A 16,058-nucleotide genomic window follows, 5' to 3' on the forward strand; every position below is an offset into this window, starting at 1 on the left:
CTTTCCTTTTTTTTTCTTTTTAAAATTCCTTTCCCTTTCTGTAATACAAAGTCATTATAGGCTAGGGCACTGGGCAAAAGAAAATACTCATAATTCTGTACCTGGAAAGAATCATTTTAAACATTCTTGCTCTCTTTCTTATTTTATTATTTTTTTAAGATTCTAAGTAATGTCTGGTTGGGGCTCAAACTTAAAACTTTGAGATCAAGAGTTTCATGTTCTACCAGTGGAGGTAGGCAGGCACCTATCTTCCTTTACTTTAAAAGATATTTTATTTTCTAGTTAAAAGCACGTGATGCCCAAAGGGAAGCAATCCCTTTGGCGTTTTAGGTGGCTAGTGCATGGGGGTTTGGGGATGTTTGCTGAATCTACTTAGTTGAGGTGAGTACAGATCCAGTGTTGACTTTCCTTTGCTTTAAAAAAAAATCTTTTTTTTTTTCAATTACTTATATCAAAGTTACCTAGAAACTTCATCAATCAACTTAGACCAAGGAGGAAAGATGCTTCTTTTAGTAACTAAACCTCCTGGGCCTCAGACTCCTGGTCCCTTTCTTTTGAATCTTATCTGTCTCAGCCTGTTTTTTTTTTTTTTTTTTTTTAAGCCTTTTGGAGATATAACTCACATCCCATAAAATTAACCTACTTAAAGTGCACAGTTCAGTGGTTTTAGTCTATTGTCAAAGCTGTGCAATCAGCTCCACTGCCTTCTATTAGAACATTTTCATCCCCTGGAAAGAAACCTTACACCCAGTTAGCAGTCAACCCCTGTTACCCCTTCCTCAGCCCCTGGTTCTTAGTCTGCTTTCCCTCTCTGTGGATTTGCCTATTCTGGACATTTCAGAGAGATGTAATCATGCAATATGAAGTCTCCTGAGATTGGATTATTTCATTTAATAATGAAATGAAGCATGGTGTTCTCAGGGTTCATCCATGCTGTAGCAAGTATCCACATTTCATTCCTTTTTATTGTTGCGCTGCCTGTGTTTTGCTGTCTGCTGCTTCTTCACGTTCTTCAATAACTGTTAGTGGCGAAGTTATTCAGACATCTCCTGCTATTTGATATTTGCTTCCTTTACCCAAGCATTGTGACATGTAACATATCCCTTCACTCGGGGCCCCAGGATCAAGGAACAACCATGTTGGAATTTGCCAGACCCTAAACCCTGTATATTTCAGGTTTCTGTGATGTTACATTTACCCCATTGGATGTCCAACGTTTAGAAAGCAAGTATGTTTGAAGGTAATAATCTCATACAAAGATAAAGACCTGCACATACAGACCAGTTCCAAAGTCTAGACAGACAATCAGGAAAAGCAAAATAAAATTTATAGGTGAATCTGTCGAATACTTTAGTAAGAAAAAATACCAACCTGAAAAAGAGTTTTAATTAACTGGAGGATGGCTCAGCATCAACAAAGTTCTAGGAAATAGAAAAGTTTTATGATGTTCTAAATTGTGCTCATTTTTGGGTTATTGTAAGAACCAAGAGAAATTGGCCCAAGGTTTATTGGAGCTTTGAAGTCTAGCCATCAAATCAGTGAGTGTCAATTATCTCGACGTAGGCTGCCAAGAAGATCACTTATTATTAATGCATCATGAAATGGATCACTGGGATGTTAAGATAATTCTTTGTTATGAGTTCTGTCTCTGAGTACAATTGAGTTGTTTTCCTAACTGTATTTCAGAGGTCTAGGATATTTCTGCATCTAATCAACTCATCGTTTTTTACCTCTGCATAATATTAAGGCATTCATTAGCTTTCAGCAGCACTGCAGAAGTTGGCTTTGGTTTAAAATTGGGCCCATGGTAGAGGGAATGTTTCTACAAACCACTTAAAACATTATTAAGCTGTACTCTTTTCCCCCCTCAGAATTTATTTAATCTCATTAAACCTAAAAAATGGCTAAGCAGCGGGTAGCATTTTCATTTTTTTCTTGGTGAATCAAAACATGAAAAAGAATGCAAACATTAAGAGGTAATGAACATTGGATGCACTCTGTTCTAACTTTCCCGACTTAAAGCAATATAAAATACTTAGATGTCATTATCTAAAATACTTATGATGGGGTTGTTTTTCCTCGATAAGAAATTAATTGGTAATAAATCTGTGTTAGAGCATAACTGGAAGTAAAAACAGACTGTACCAACTTAATTTGGCTTCAGGGATGAGATGGAAGCAGATGTTGGAATTAACATTTTAAAATATTATCCCTCTAAGTCAGCATTTGGATAGGAGATTGGTTGTGGAATTTTGTGTGGAAAGCAGTAGGTTCACTCATCCAAGGTCTCATAGCTTTGGACTATGTTTTGGGACCTCTGGAATATACACAAAACAGCACTTAGAGACAGAACTCATAACTAAGAACTATCCTAACATTCTGGTACCCACAAGTTTGCACATCAACCATGAGCGCAGAACATACTCGTCCTGAATTATTTCCACTTTGGTAGCGTATATGCTACCAATGTGAGCACTGTTATCCAAAAGTCCAGGTGACTGAGGTGAGATGGGTTTTAGTCCTTTGTTGCTAAATAATTGTGTTGCCCTGGACAAGTCATTTGATGGTTGGGAGCACCATTTTTCTTGTTAGTGAAAAGGGACAATTATTAGCTTCCCTGCATACTTGACAATGTGGGGAGCACTGTGAGAATGTGAAAAGCACTAGAGAAATAGAAGTTGTTTTAAATCAGCAAACTGTGACTCAAAACAATGAAAGAGCAAGTGTTAGAGACACAACTCCCAAATTTCAGTTTTCTCTAAGAACTTTCATTAGGAAGTCATGCTAAGAAAACAATCTAAGGAATATGTGAAAACGTCCATCAGAGCATTACCAATAATGATGAAATATGGGGAGTAAAGCTAAGTGTCCAACAACAGGGGACTGGCTAATTATGTAGCATTCTAGCGCTTTCAAGGAATGCCATACCTCTATGAAAATCCACAACATGCTGTGAAGTAAAAAAAATTGTAGGTTACGAAATGGTATGTCCTATGGCTACCTGGCCCCACTATTTGTCTTTTTGGAAACAAAATACATATGCAGGAAAAATTGTGTGTAGATAAAACATTAACAATGATTCTTTCTGACTGGGTAGAATATGGATGATTTGGTGGGGGGGGCGTGATTTTGTGTGTTCTTAAAGTTTTCTGTATAAACAACATACAACTTTTTTTATTAGAAAGATATGTGTGTATAATCTCCTTTTCCCCCGCTCTCTCTTCCCATGTTATTGATTCTCAATCTGGGTGGGTAGATAGAGGCCTGGGATTCTGCTAAACATACCACAATGCCCAGGGCAGCCCCCACAGCAAAGAATTCGCTGGCCAAGAGATGAATAGCTCCAAGGCTGAGAAGCGCTGTGCCCATCCGTCTTAGGTCGGAATTCTGTTGTTGGTCTCGCACAACTCAGGAGAGCTGTCCATGGTGGTCCCTGTAGCTAAGGCTCCTTCTCCTCTTTCTTCTTTCCATCGGCCCTTCTCTTCCATCCCCCTATGGAATCTTGCCCTGTCTGAAAACTAGAGGGGAGGCTATTGTTTCCCAGTCTATTGTTCCAGATAGGCTGTGGCTTTTTGATATTCAAAAACTTGGCTTCTGGGTCTCAGAAACCCTTGCAAAACTATTATATCTCCAGCATGGCTTTCAGCGGCCTATTTTGAAACTCCTAAGCCATGGCTCTGTGTCTTTGTTCTCAGAGTTTTGCTTTGGTACATTTTCCCCTAGGGTTGTAAGCATACTGTCTAGCTGCTTGACTCGGTTGCGGGTGAGAACACAAAGTAGGGTCATGGACTACAAAGGAGGACAAGGGAATATTTAAAAAATCCTCTCTGCGCATGTATTTACTCGTTATAATTTATGTCAGTGTGTGCTAAGAACCTTACAAAATAAAGTGCTGACACGGTGAATCATGGTTTAGTTTTTATCTGTGGCTCTTAAAAATCTTATTAACATGTTAGAATGTTCTGATTCACCAGGGGCAAAATCAGCTCCCTGTGGAACCTTGTTTATCACAACCGGGTGGAACTGTCGCCTTGGGGATGGCCACATTCAACCTGACACCCGCTCCTTGCTATTCTCTGTCTCATTCTCTTCAGCCCGGCCCTGCATGCCTATGCCAATTTGCAAGATTTATTTAGAAATCCGTGTGTAAAAGGGAGATTCTCTTGAATTTTTCAGGCTGGGTGCATTGGGAGGGTATGCAGCGTAAGCACGGCAGGAAAATGACCACGTCCTCCAAAACAAACTATTTGAAGTTTCTTTCATTCCGTGGCACCTAGAAGCATGACCACTGTTATGCCCACAAATTCTACCTCAACCTCCCTTTTGCTGAGAGAGTCATAATGTGTGGACTCTGGCTGAGAGTGAACGCTAAAAGGCATCAGGCTATCACAGCTATGCCCTCCCTGTGATCCTTCACTTAGCAGCCCCCTCCCTCCCATGGCTTTAGTGAATATCTCTAGGAGTCTAAGTAGATATTTGATTTCCAAATCTGTACCTCCAGCCCAGATCTTTCCATGCTACTCAAGGTTCTGAGGCATGCTGGAGTAGAGGGAAAGCACGTTTTTGACTTAGAGACTTTCTAGCTTGCAAAGTCACATTAAGAAACATCAGAGAGAGGAGCATCTGGGTGGCTCAGTGGGTTAAAGCCTCTGCCTTTGGCTCAGGTCATGATCCCAGAGTCCTGGGATCAAGCCCCGCATCAGGCTCTCTGCTCATTGGGGAGCCTGCTTCCTTCTCTCTCTGCCTGCCTCACTGCCTACTTGTGGTCTCTGACTGTCAAATAAATAAACAAAATCTTTTAAAAAAGAAAAGAAAAGAAACATCAGAAAGGCTCTCTGAACCTCAGTTTATTATCTGTAAAGCGGAGAGAATAAAGAATCTCTAAGGGAGTTAATTCCATAAAGAAATGAGATAATGTGGGTAGAGGCATCAGATGTGTTAGTTATTTTTTACCAGGATGCCCCACACAGATCACAAAATTTCCAGACACTGGAATTTCCAACAAACTCAGTCAGGGACTCCCTGAACCTTTCTTTCAGAGGTAATACAGTCTCGGAGTCAATGTTTCTTTCTGCTCTGAGCTCTGTTTCTATAGGTTGGCTTCTTCATAGCTTCACTTATGTATTGCCTATAAGGATCTGTCATGTAATTTAGTTCATCTGCTCCAAATAAATGGCTCAATCTCTTGGGCTCCCCTCCCCGCCTTTTTTTTGGGTGGGGAAGCCCATTTTCAAATTCCAGGGGGAAAAGTGTGATTGGTTCATGCCGCTTTTCTAACCAGACCACACAAGTCAGGAATACTGGATGGATAGAAAGTTCTAGACTTAGAAGCCCAAACTAATCTGGTTAGCTGTTGTTATATGGTTTGGTCAATCAGGGCATTACATCAGGCAGCCTCCTGGAATGGACATTAATATGTTATTGTCTAACACTCCTTCTTTTGGAGGAATTTATAACTGTGTGGTTATAGTGGGGCTGCTCTTCATCTCCTATACCCTGCCTGGGCAAGGGATGAGTTTGTAAAACAAGTTGGCCTGGATTTCTTTAATTTGAAGCTGGAGGAGTTTGTTGAATTTAGGGTCCTATTGCTGGATAGGGCTTGGACCTGGTGAAGGACAATTTTCTTGCCTTTTGAAAGAAGTCTTCTCTTAGTAAGAGAGAATGAGGCCAATCCATAGAAAAGACCATAGTCAAGATACAGGGAAGAAACACTTACACATTCATGCTCTTTGTTTCTTTTCTTTTCTTTCTTTTTTTTTTTTTTTAAAGATTTTTATTTATTTGACAGAGAGAGACCACAAGTGGGCAGAGAGGCAGGCAGAGAGAGAGGGAGAAGCAGGCTCCCTGCCGAGCAGAGAGCCCGATGTGGGGCTCGATTTCAGGACCCCGAGATCATGACCTGAGCTGAAGGCAGAGGCTTTAACCTACTGAGCCACCTAGGTGCCCCTCATGCTCTTTCTTAAACTCCAGTATCTAGCTACATTTCTAGAGCATCTCAGTTATGTAAATAGCAGCCTCTTTTTGCCTAGATCTGTTTGTGTTGAGTTTCTGTCACTTAGAATCAAGGATTCTGTCTAGGATGCTTTCTCAGAAGGGGATGTTTGGCAAGCAGGCAAATGTCTAAGACTGCAACTTGCTTGAAATCCATAGGATTTGAGGCCCACTGGTAGATTTGGCTTCCCTGGTGGGTAAGTCCCTGATCGAGAATATTTCAAATGTCAGATGTCCAACTGAAGCCTCTTAAATCCTCCTTTAACATTTATGACCTTTGACTAAATAATGTTGTTTCAAGGTAGAGGCAAAATATTCAAGTCCAAAAATTAAAGTTGAATGCCATGTGGGTTTTGTTGCCTGTATTAAAATAGAGCAGATGGAAAGAAAGCTGGAATAAAACCCAGTGCTTATTTTTCTGTTTTCTCCAAAACTTTCCTCTAGAAGTCTAGGAGAGTCAGTAGGCCAGGTAAGGACTGGAAATGTTAATATTTCCACTATAAGTTGCCATAATATCAACATCATGGTATACGCTCAGCATTCTTGGAATCCAAGTTCCAAAGATACTTGATGACGTTCCCCTCTTTGCTATTATCATCCTCTGTCTACACTGAGTCTTTTCAAAGGAAGCTGAATTGGTGAACGGGGGAGGGAGAGATTCTCAGCACGTGTTAGGGTGATGCAGGGTGGCTGTTCCTAAGAGCGCAGAGTCATAAAGGGAAGAATGTTGGGACACCTGGGTGGCTCAGTTGGTTGGCTGTCTGCCTGTGACTTGGGTCATGAGCCCAGGGTCTTGGAATTGGACCTGCATTGAGCTCCCTGCTCAGTGGGATCCTTCTTCTCCTTCTAATTTCCCCTGGCTTGTGCTCTTTCTTTCTCTTTCTGTCAAATGAATAGATAAAATCTTAAAAAAAAAAAAAGGAAAGAACATTAATAATGGAGCCAAGCTAGACCAATGATGGGATATAAATGTGACTCCAAACCCTGTTTTTCCTCAGAGTATTATTCTCATCAGCCTATCACTGCTCAAGCATTTCTGCATCTGTGCCAATAGAGTCTCTCCTATGTTTAAAAATTTCAGCCTCCTTCCTGATTTTGTTGGGCCTCACCTCAAATTTACTATATGACCAAATTATTATCACTATTATCATATTTTTCTTAATTGGTGTCACATTTTAATTTAATCTCATTCTAAATAGCTGTATCCATGAAATCACAAGTTTGGTGTTTTCATTTAGCTCCTCCCAATATCCATTCCAATAAATGAAAACTATTAAAATAATCCTTCTGTGTATCACCCAAAATAATCTTGTAAAAAAATTGTGAGAGGCAAACCACAGTTTGAGGGGGAAAAGCCCCTAGTAATATACTGTTACTTGGGTTACTGCACATATACGTTACACATATGGAAGCAATCACAGTTAGAAGCTTTATTTCTGGACATCATTAGTAGATCACAGAAGGTCGTGTTAGAGTCTAGAAAGTGAGAACCAGTAAAGTTTGATGGTGCAGAGGGGTTAGAGAAACAATAATTTCTTGCTTACTTTCTTTCTCCCCTACATGACTGACAGCTCTAAGATGAGGAGCTCAGTGTCTGGCTTGTTCATCAGTGTATCCTAGTAGGTAGTAGAGAGCCTGGCTCAGAGTGGGGACTCACTATATGCTAGAGGTAGAAAGTATAGCCTGAATAACGATTCCATCTAGGTCACCTTGGCATGCTATTGTTAAGTTCTTTGGGGTCAGGGATTACAAATGTCTTTAACAGCCGAATCCTGGGGCACCTGGGTGTCTTAGTGGTTAAGCCTCTGCCTTCGGCTCAGGTCATGGTCTCAGGGTCCTGGGATCGAGCCTCACATCCGGCTCTCTGCTTGGCAGGAAGCCTGCACCCCCTCTCCCTCTGCCTGCCTCTCTGCCTACTTGTGATCTCTCCCTCTGTCAAATAAATGAATAAAATCTTTAAAAAAAATACAAATGAATCTCATGTGCCTAGTCCCATGCCTAGCACACACAAAATTCTAACATTTTTTTGTTTATATGAATATATGTTTAGTCTAGGCCTGGTAAGTTTTGATACAAATTGAATTATACCCCACATTTTAAGCTTTAAAATTTGACCAGTTTGGGTTGATTTAGAAGAATTTCTGTTAGTTTAAAACATTTTTAGATTGTGGCAAAATACACATAAAGTTTACCACTGTAAGCATTTTCAAGGGTACCACTGAATGGTGTTAAGTATATTCGTATTGTGGTGCAATCATCGCTACTATCCATCTCCAGAACTCTTTTCCTCTAGCTGAAACTCTGCCCACTAACTCTGTATCCTCAGCACTAATGGCCCATTCTCCCCATGCTCTATCTTCTGCAACTACCATTCTACTTTGTGTCTGGACAAATTGACTACTCTAGGTACCCCATATAAGAGGAATTATACAGTAGATATCTTTTTTGACTGGCATATTCCACTTAGCTTAATGTCTTCCATGTTCATCCTTCTGGAAGCATGTAGCAGAATATCCTTCCTTTTTTTTTTTTTTTTTAAAGATTTTTTTATTATTCATTTGACAGAGAGAGATCACAAGTAGGCAGAGAGACAGGCAGAGAGAGAGAGAGGAGGAAGCAGGCTCCCTGCTGAACAGAGAGCCCGATGCGGGACTCCATCCCAGAACCCTGGGATCATGACCTGAGCCGAAGGCAGCAGCTTAACCCACTCAGCCACCCAGGTGCCCAATATCCTTCCTTTTAAAGGCTAGATAATATTATATTGTATGTGCATACCACATTTTGTTTACCCATTCAAGGACACTTGAGTTGCTTCCAGCTTTTGGCTGTGGGTATAATATTGCAATGAACATGGATATGCATGTTTGACAAACACACATTTTAAATGAATTCATAAAAGAATCAAGGAAAAAATAAATTAGTGAGTGACAGTGGCAGTCTTCTGGGTAGCTGGGGGTGATATGACCACATTGGGAGACGGTGAGTGAAAGGGATGGGGAAAAATAGAGTACCAAAGGAGCATTATTTCTTTGATGATTCTACCCGGAGCCAGTCCTGTTTGGAACTAGCTCTTGCAACAGCTCTTGTGTGATCTCTAAAAATGCCCTCCCACTGTGGTTTCATGAATCCTTCTTATGCTGATTTACCCTGAAGCGCTGTTCTTTTCCAGGGCATAAATTATTGAAGCGGTTGCGGTCAGTAAAGGGAAGGATAGTGAAACCCACCTGAGTCTTCCAAAGCGAATGGCCAGACGCCTTGTCTGGGTTCCAGAAGTTTAAAGCAAGCCTGACCAAGCCATCCCAGGCAGGAAGTCATTTAGCAGCTAAAACGGCTGCCCACTTCCTAAGTGAGGCAGGGCGAATGGGGGATCCGGTGAGAGATACCTCACATCTTTACACCACTGCAAGTTTCCCGGGCTTTTTCCCTGACCAAGACTGTAGGGAAGCCACTAGAATAGAAAGTGATTCACAAAGACCGGCTGAAGCCATTTTTAGATGTTCACTCTCAGGGAGGAGAGCCTATTAGTATCTGTGTAAAGAGGGCCAAAGCTGGCATTGCACGTTGTGCTCAGCATTTGGTTTGGCAGGGGGCGCGTTTGAGCAAGGGGATGGACCCCCTTTGTGTTGGGGAGTGTCGGTGGAGGAGACAGGGATCTCTGAAAAAGGCAGGCTGAGCTCAAGAAGCTTGACTCACATTTCCTCAGAGGATACTTGAAAAACAGGCTGAAAACAAAAAATATATCAGTCATTTCCTTTGTCAAAGTTCTTGCAGTTCCCAGTTTGAAGTAAGGGAAAGCAAAGCAAATATCTGCCTAGAAAAGTGAACTTGAAAAGCTAGAGGGCTGGGGTAAATAAAAAAAAAAAGTCAGAAAACACTGCTTTGAAAATTTCAAAGACAAATGCAAAGGAATACACAAATGCTTTCTGCTTTCTGCTCACCCGCCCCAGCATAAGCCTCGAAGTTAAAGGATTGGCTCAAGACCTCAGTCTGCCATCAAATAGTGGTTTCAACGGTAGGCATATTACTTAATCTTTTTTTGAGCCCCAGCTTTCCCATCTGTGAAATGGGTGTTATATATAAGAGAAGTTATGTTCTGGGGGTTGTGAGGATAGTAATCCATGTGAAACAGTTAGCATAGTGAGCCACACACCATCTCCCGATTAATGGTAATTAGTATTCTTATGAGTCTCCTAAGTAAAAATCCCTTTTAAAGTTCATGAGCTTTGCAAAATTTTAAAATGGAAGATTCATTTGACAATAAGAGGATTTTATGAAAGGAGCCCCGTGGAGTTGGAAGGTTCCTTCTTGGGCACCGTTAGTTATCAGCAGATTGATTAATCACCAGGATGGTCCGGCAGGTGCTACAAATAGGGAAAATAGAAACAATGGCTAAGTCACGTGGTGTCACCATCTACAAATACAGAGGTTTGTCAAAAAGGGCTTTGTGAGTGTGTGTGTGTGCATGCAAAGCCCTGTCGGTGCAACCTTCCCAGGTTCTCACATAAGACGATAAAATAATTGGACCCCATTTTTAGGAAGCAGATATTTTATTGATTTTGCACTGCCTCAAAGGATGCACAATGGATGATAGAGAAAGGAAGGGTGTTATTGAATGAATGACAGGGATTTTTTTTTTTTTTAACAACACGGATTGTTATCTTTGCCTAGAACAGTTTTTAAAATTTTTTTTTTTATTTTTAAAGATTTTATGTATTTATTTGACAGACAGATCACAAGTAGGCAGAGAGGCAGGCAGAGAGAGAGAGAGGGCAAAACAGGCTCCCCTCCGAGCACAGAGCCTGATGTGGGGCTCGATTCTAAGACCCTGGGATGATGACCTGAACCCAAGGCAGAGGCTTAACCCACTGAGCCACCCAGGCGCCCCACCTAGAACAGTTTTTACCGGCTTTTTGCTTGGACAGCTTTCTGTCACTGAGCACTCAGCTCCTCTGTCACTACCTCATGGGGACCTTCCCTGATCAGCCAATCTAAATTAAACCCATCCCCCATTCTCTTAATCCTCTAGCCTTCTTTTCTTTCTTTTAAGCCCTTTCTCTGTTCTGAAATTGCTTTGTTCATTTGTTGGCGGATTCGCTCACTGTGCAACTCTTCCTGTAACAAGACACACAGGTCATGTGAAAGCAGAGACCACATCTGCCTTGTTTGTCATGGTATCCCAGAGCCTGGTGTGTAGCAGACATTCAATAAATATGTGATGAAGAAATGATTGAATAATTGGGGCTTATTTGGCTTTATTTTAATTTATTTAGAGAGAGTGAATGAGTGAGATGGGGGAGGGGCAGAGGGAGAGGGAGATGGAGAATCCTGAATCAACTCTGCACTGAGCGCAGAGATCCAGAGATCGTGACCTTGAGATCATGATCTGAGCCGAAAGCAAGAGTTGTTGCTTAACAGACTGAGCCACCCAGGTACCCTTCATTTGGGTTTTTTTTTTTCTTTCTTTCTTTTTTTTTTTTAAAGATTTTATTTATTTATTTGACAGACAGAGATCACATGTAGGCAGAGAGGCAGGCAGAGATTGAGGAGGAAGCAGGCTCCTGGATGAGCAGAGAGCTGGAAGCGGGGCTTGATCCTAGGACCCTGGGATCATGACCTGAGCCACAGGCAGAGGCTTTAACCCACGGAGCCACCCAGGCACCCCTTGGTTTTTCTTTTTAAAAAACATAATTTGTGTTTTCTTGTGCTGATTTGATTAGTAAATCTCAATTCATCAGATCATTTTGGCTTCTTGCCATTGCACAAAAGAAATGGGAAAATCGTAGATGGTGCTTAACTGTGCCATCTTACCTTAGAATCATACTTTTATTAGTTTGCTCGGGCTGCTCTAGCAAAGTATCACAAATTAAGGGGACTAAACAACAGAAATTATCAACAGTCAGTCCGCTTCCGATCAAGACGTTGGTAAGTTTGGTTCCTTCTGAGGGCTGAGAGAGTGAGTCTGTCCTATGCCTCTCTCTTCTGCTGGTGGTATGTCTGCCATCTTTGGTACTCCAAGTAAGGTCACATTCCAAGGACTAGGGGTTATGACATCAGGGTATGAATTTGGAGGACACAAACCCCTAATAATATTGAACACCCAGGATGGGAGAATATGTTATTAGATAGAGCCACAAAATCGTTAAATTTGTTTTTTCCCCATCAGGATAGGTAAACTTCAGTCCAGGGAAACTTGGACTTAGAAAAACAGCAGTGCTTAACTGAACAGACCCATGGCAGGACCATGCTTGACTCTAAGTCCCTAATCAATAAATATTTGGCAAGTGAATGAATGTGGACTGCTTCTAAATGACTTAATCTTTCAGATCTTCCAAGTCTTTGTTCCAAAGGTCAGGTGGCAACTAGCCTGACCACTACCTTTAAAATCACGCCCACCCCAACCCTAAACTCCTTTTCCACACTTCACTTCTCTCTGTCATACACCTTCTATTCAACCGTATTTTACTTATCACTTTATTGCCTGTTTTCCTTTACTAGACCGTCAGCTCCATAGGAGCAGGAGTTTTTCTAGGGTTTGTTGTTGTTGTTGTTACTTTTGTAGATATCAGCACCTTTTTACAGTGCTCGACACAGAGTAGGCTCTATTTCATTGAGTAAATGAATGAATGGTCTCTGGAGAGAGGTCTAGCTTCTCCTGGCATGTTCTCCTTGCATTGTTCTAATTCTCCCTAGAATCTCAGTCCAAAGAAATATCTCAAAGGTCAAGCCCCTGTCTCTGATGCTTGAATTCCCTCCGAGACTGGGGATTACTTGGTAACAGGACTGTCTTTTGCTCGGAGCCCCAATTTTGATGATGAAAGAGTCAAGAATTCAAAGTGTTAAGTGATACACAAAATAATATGGTGTGGGGTATGTGTGTGCATAGAACAAAGGTGTTGAGAAGGGAGACAGGAAGGCTTCCATATGTTAGCTCAGGCAATAGGCTCAGAAAAGGGCAACTAGACTCTGGAGCGCAGCTGGGGCAGGATGACGCATTATTTAATATCAATGCAGAGTTAAAAGATCAAAAAATTGTAAGGCAAACCATGAACAGTGAACAGTGTAGTGGTATAGAGAGCAATGCTTCTCAAACTTTATGCATATACTAACCACTCGGGGATCTTGTTAAAATGAAGTGTCCGATTCCAGGATGAGATCTCAAAGTCTGCATTTCTAACAGTCTCCGGTGGTGCCCCTTGTAGATTACACTGAATATTAAAGAAAGTGGATTCTGCAACCGGCCTTGCTGGGTTCAAATTACACACAGTTACCTCGGCTTACTGATCAGTAAATTAGTCTCTTTGTGCCTCAGTTTTCTTATCTATAAAATGGAGATCAAACGAGGTATTCTCTGTAAAAAAATACTATTTAAATGTCACGAATTACTTCACTCAGAGAAGGGGCACGGGAAGAGGGTTTAGCACGGAGTGCGAGTCAAAGAAGTCGTAGCTGTACTTTCATACTTTTTAAAATGAGAAAGTATTTCAGCATTGACCCGTGTGCGGATTTCCCTCCTCTCCCATACAAGCACGTTATATAAGAAGCCGGATTAGTTATGCCTGTGTTACGCTCAGGGCGGCCAACGAAGCCTGTTTGCAAACTGTTTGGGGTCTTCGGATGGAGACACGCGGCGTGCGGATCGTTTTTCATCCGGAGCCGAACCAAAAATTCCACTCCCTTATGCAAGGCTCCGGCGGCTCTCAGGTATTCGGAAAGAATACCTTTCCCTGGCACCTGCCTGCGGAGCGCTGGCCACAGCGAGGCGCTCGGGAGAGGCGCTGGGAGCCGAGCGGGGGCGGGGGGTGGGGGAGGGTGACCGAGCCCCAGGTGCGGGGAGGGAAGAGGGCCGAGCCCACGTGGACCACCGGGCCGGGCGGGGGCAGGGGCCGGGCGGCCCGGCCAATCAGCGCGGCCCGCGGTGGGCCCGGCCCCTCCCGGCCCGCGCGCCCGCCCGCGGGCTCGGCCCCGCACTGCTCGTGGCGCGCGGCCCGGACGGGGCGCACCGACCCCGCGTGCGGCTGCAGCCGGACTCCGGGAGTGGAGTGGCACCTGCGCTTCTGCAGCCGCTGCTTTTCTGCGGCAGTTGCCGACGTGTCTTCGGAGAGACCTGAGAACTTTCACAGTGAGCCTGCGGGGGTGATGGGCCACTCTCGGGGCGCCCGCGGGGAGGTGGCTCGGTGAGCCTCCTCCGCGGCTCCTGTGCAGAGATCCGAGCCTCGTCCTGGACGCGCCAGCCCGACTTGGCCGCGGCTCTAGTCAGGTCAGAAGGGTTGGAAGGGCGGAAGAGGGGTTGGGAAGACGGGGTTGGGGTGGCGCCGACCCAGTACTCAGTCTCTGTCTCGTGGCAGGTGGCTGCCTCTCGGGCTGATACTGACTTGGCTCCGGGCAGCCCCCTCATCCCGACGCTCTTGAACGGGGGTGACCTCCTGTGCGGTAGTTGGCGTGCACCCCGAAGTTGGAAGCGGCGTTCCTAAGTGGGGATGCGTGGCTGACGCCGGGCAGCGGGCGCTGCCAACTTCGGGGTTCGTATGTACCTCTCACGGATCCCCCGGGGAGCTCCTTGGCTGCCAGAGGGGCCTCTCAATGGATCCGTATCAGTATGGGGGCGGGGAGCGTGAACTCGGGGTGAGCGGTTGTTTTGGAGAAGCCGGCCTTGGGGCTTCATCCCTTGGGTCTGACCCTGGCCCTTAGGGGAACCACTTTAGCCTACACCCGAAGCCCTGGTTGCGGGGCTCTTGCTGGAAGGACGCTGCGTGCACCCGGGGCGCGTCTTTTCAGTTGAAGCGCTAAGCTTCCCGCCCACGTAGAAAACTAGAGCCAGTCTGGAAGTTCTGTCTCTTCCCCCTTGAGGCACCTCGGATTTGTCCACCAGGCGGGAGGGTCTATGTTGCTTCCCTTCTTCTTCAGACCCTCTCTTGCCTCATTTGCTTTGACAATCCGCTCCTGGAAAGGAGAGCATCTTTAATCCTGAACTCATGGCTTGGGAAAGATGGGAGGTGGAAAGTCTGGTGTCTTGCACTTAGGGGGGCAGCTAAAGCCAGAGCGGTGCCACTGGTGCGTTTTTCTCCTGAATCAGTATCATTTGACGTCTGGGGGTTCCACGGACGCCACTGAGAGCTTTAGCCAAGCTATAATTCAGCCCCCGGGAAGATGTACATTCACAGGTTCATGGACTCACTGAGAACTACGCATGGGCTCACATCCCTCCAAATCCCTAGCCGGGATTTAAGTACCCCCTTTGGTGAAGCATCTGCATCCTTGTACTCTTTTCCCCTTCAACTTTTCTATGGCCGTCCCTCCAAGGCCGGCAAGGTTGATGTGATGTGACAGGCGATCCCCGTGTGCGGGGATGGGCGTGTTCAAAGCCTTGGTGGGCTTCTTTCTCTAATATCCTTGCTAGAAGGATTACGGGCACCGACCTGAAAATCCCACCTGCACACCCAGACAACCACACCTGCCCAATCACAATGTAATCGGTGTTTTTCCACTTGGTCATTCTTGAGCAGATGTAGGACTTAAAAAATTCCTCAACACTTCGCTGCGGGTTTACAGTGACAAGCGTTCCTGCTAAGTTTGTAGTTATAAATCAGTGCACAAGCCTAACACTTCCTTTGATCTGGAAATACAGATCTTAATAAGGCAGCAGGAGAACAGTTTTCAGAATCATCGTGACTAATGAATGATGATTTAGGTCCTCCCAAACTGACCGCGTGAGTTGGCTTTGCTCATTTGTGCAAGCAGCTATCTTTGTATGTGTGGACATTTCTTGATCAATAATCTCATAAAGCTGTGTTTCAAGGCTTCCTCCCTCAGTTCTGCTCATTGTTCTGCTTTGCGTGACTTTTCTGTCTTCCCTCTGTGCCATTTTAACTACCCTTTAACACTTTAAAATTTATTACAGGGTTTTAAGTCACGATCTGACTTGGCCAATTTTCCCTCTTAAAGATAAGAAAGTTGTTATTCCCAGAAAAGCAATCACTGCTAGTTTGCTTATTTTTCAGTGTCTTTAATTTTTTTTTAAACTTGTCTCCCAAACACACATACAAACCCTACAAATATCTCTACTTAAT

General features: G+C 43.7%; 1 protein-coding gene across 2 annotated transcripts in view; it reads left to right on the forward strand.

Annotated features, from left to right (window-relative positions):
• The first annotated feature begins 13,820 nt into the window (after positions 1-13,820).
• The window catches only part of TAFA4 (TAFA chemokine like family member 4), a 184,612-nt gene continuing 182,374 nt past the window's right edge, over positions 13,821-16,058 (forward strand). The window contains exon 1 of one of the 2 annotated variants that reach the window (XM_045077932.1): positions 13,821-14,248. The gene's annotated coding sequence lies outside the window, so the exon portion shown is untranslated. The remainder of the gene's footprint in view (positions 14,249-16,058) is intronic. The other variant, XM_045077934.1, reaches the window with a different exon arrangement.

Source organism: Mustela putorius, unplaced genomic scaffold (genome assembly GCF_011764305.1).
Source record: "Mustela putorius furo isolate JIRA1106 unplaced genomic scaffold, ASM1176430v1.1 tig00000095_pilon_pilon_pilon, whole genome shotgun sequence".
Taxonomy (NCBI): Eukaryota; Metazoa; Chordata; class Mammalia; order Carnivora; family Mustelidae; genus Mustela; species Mustela putorius.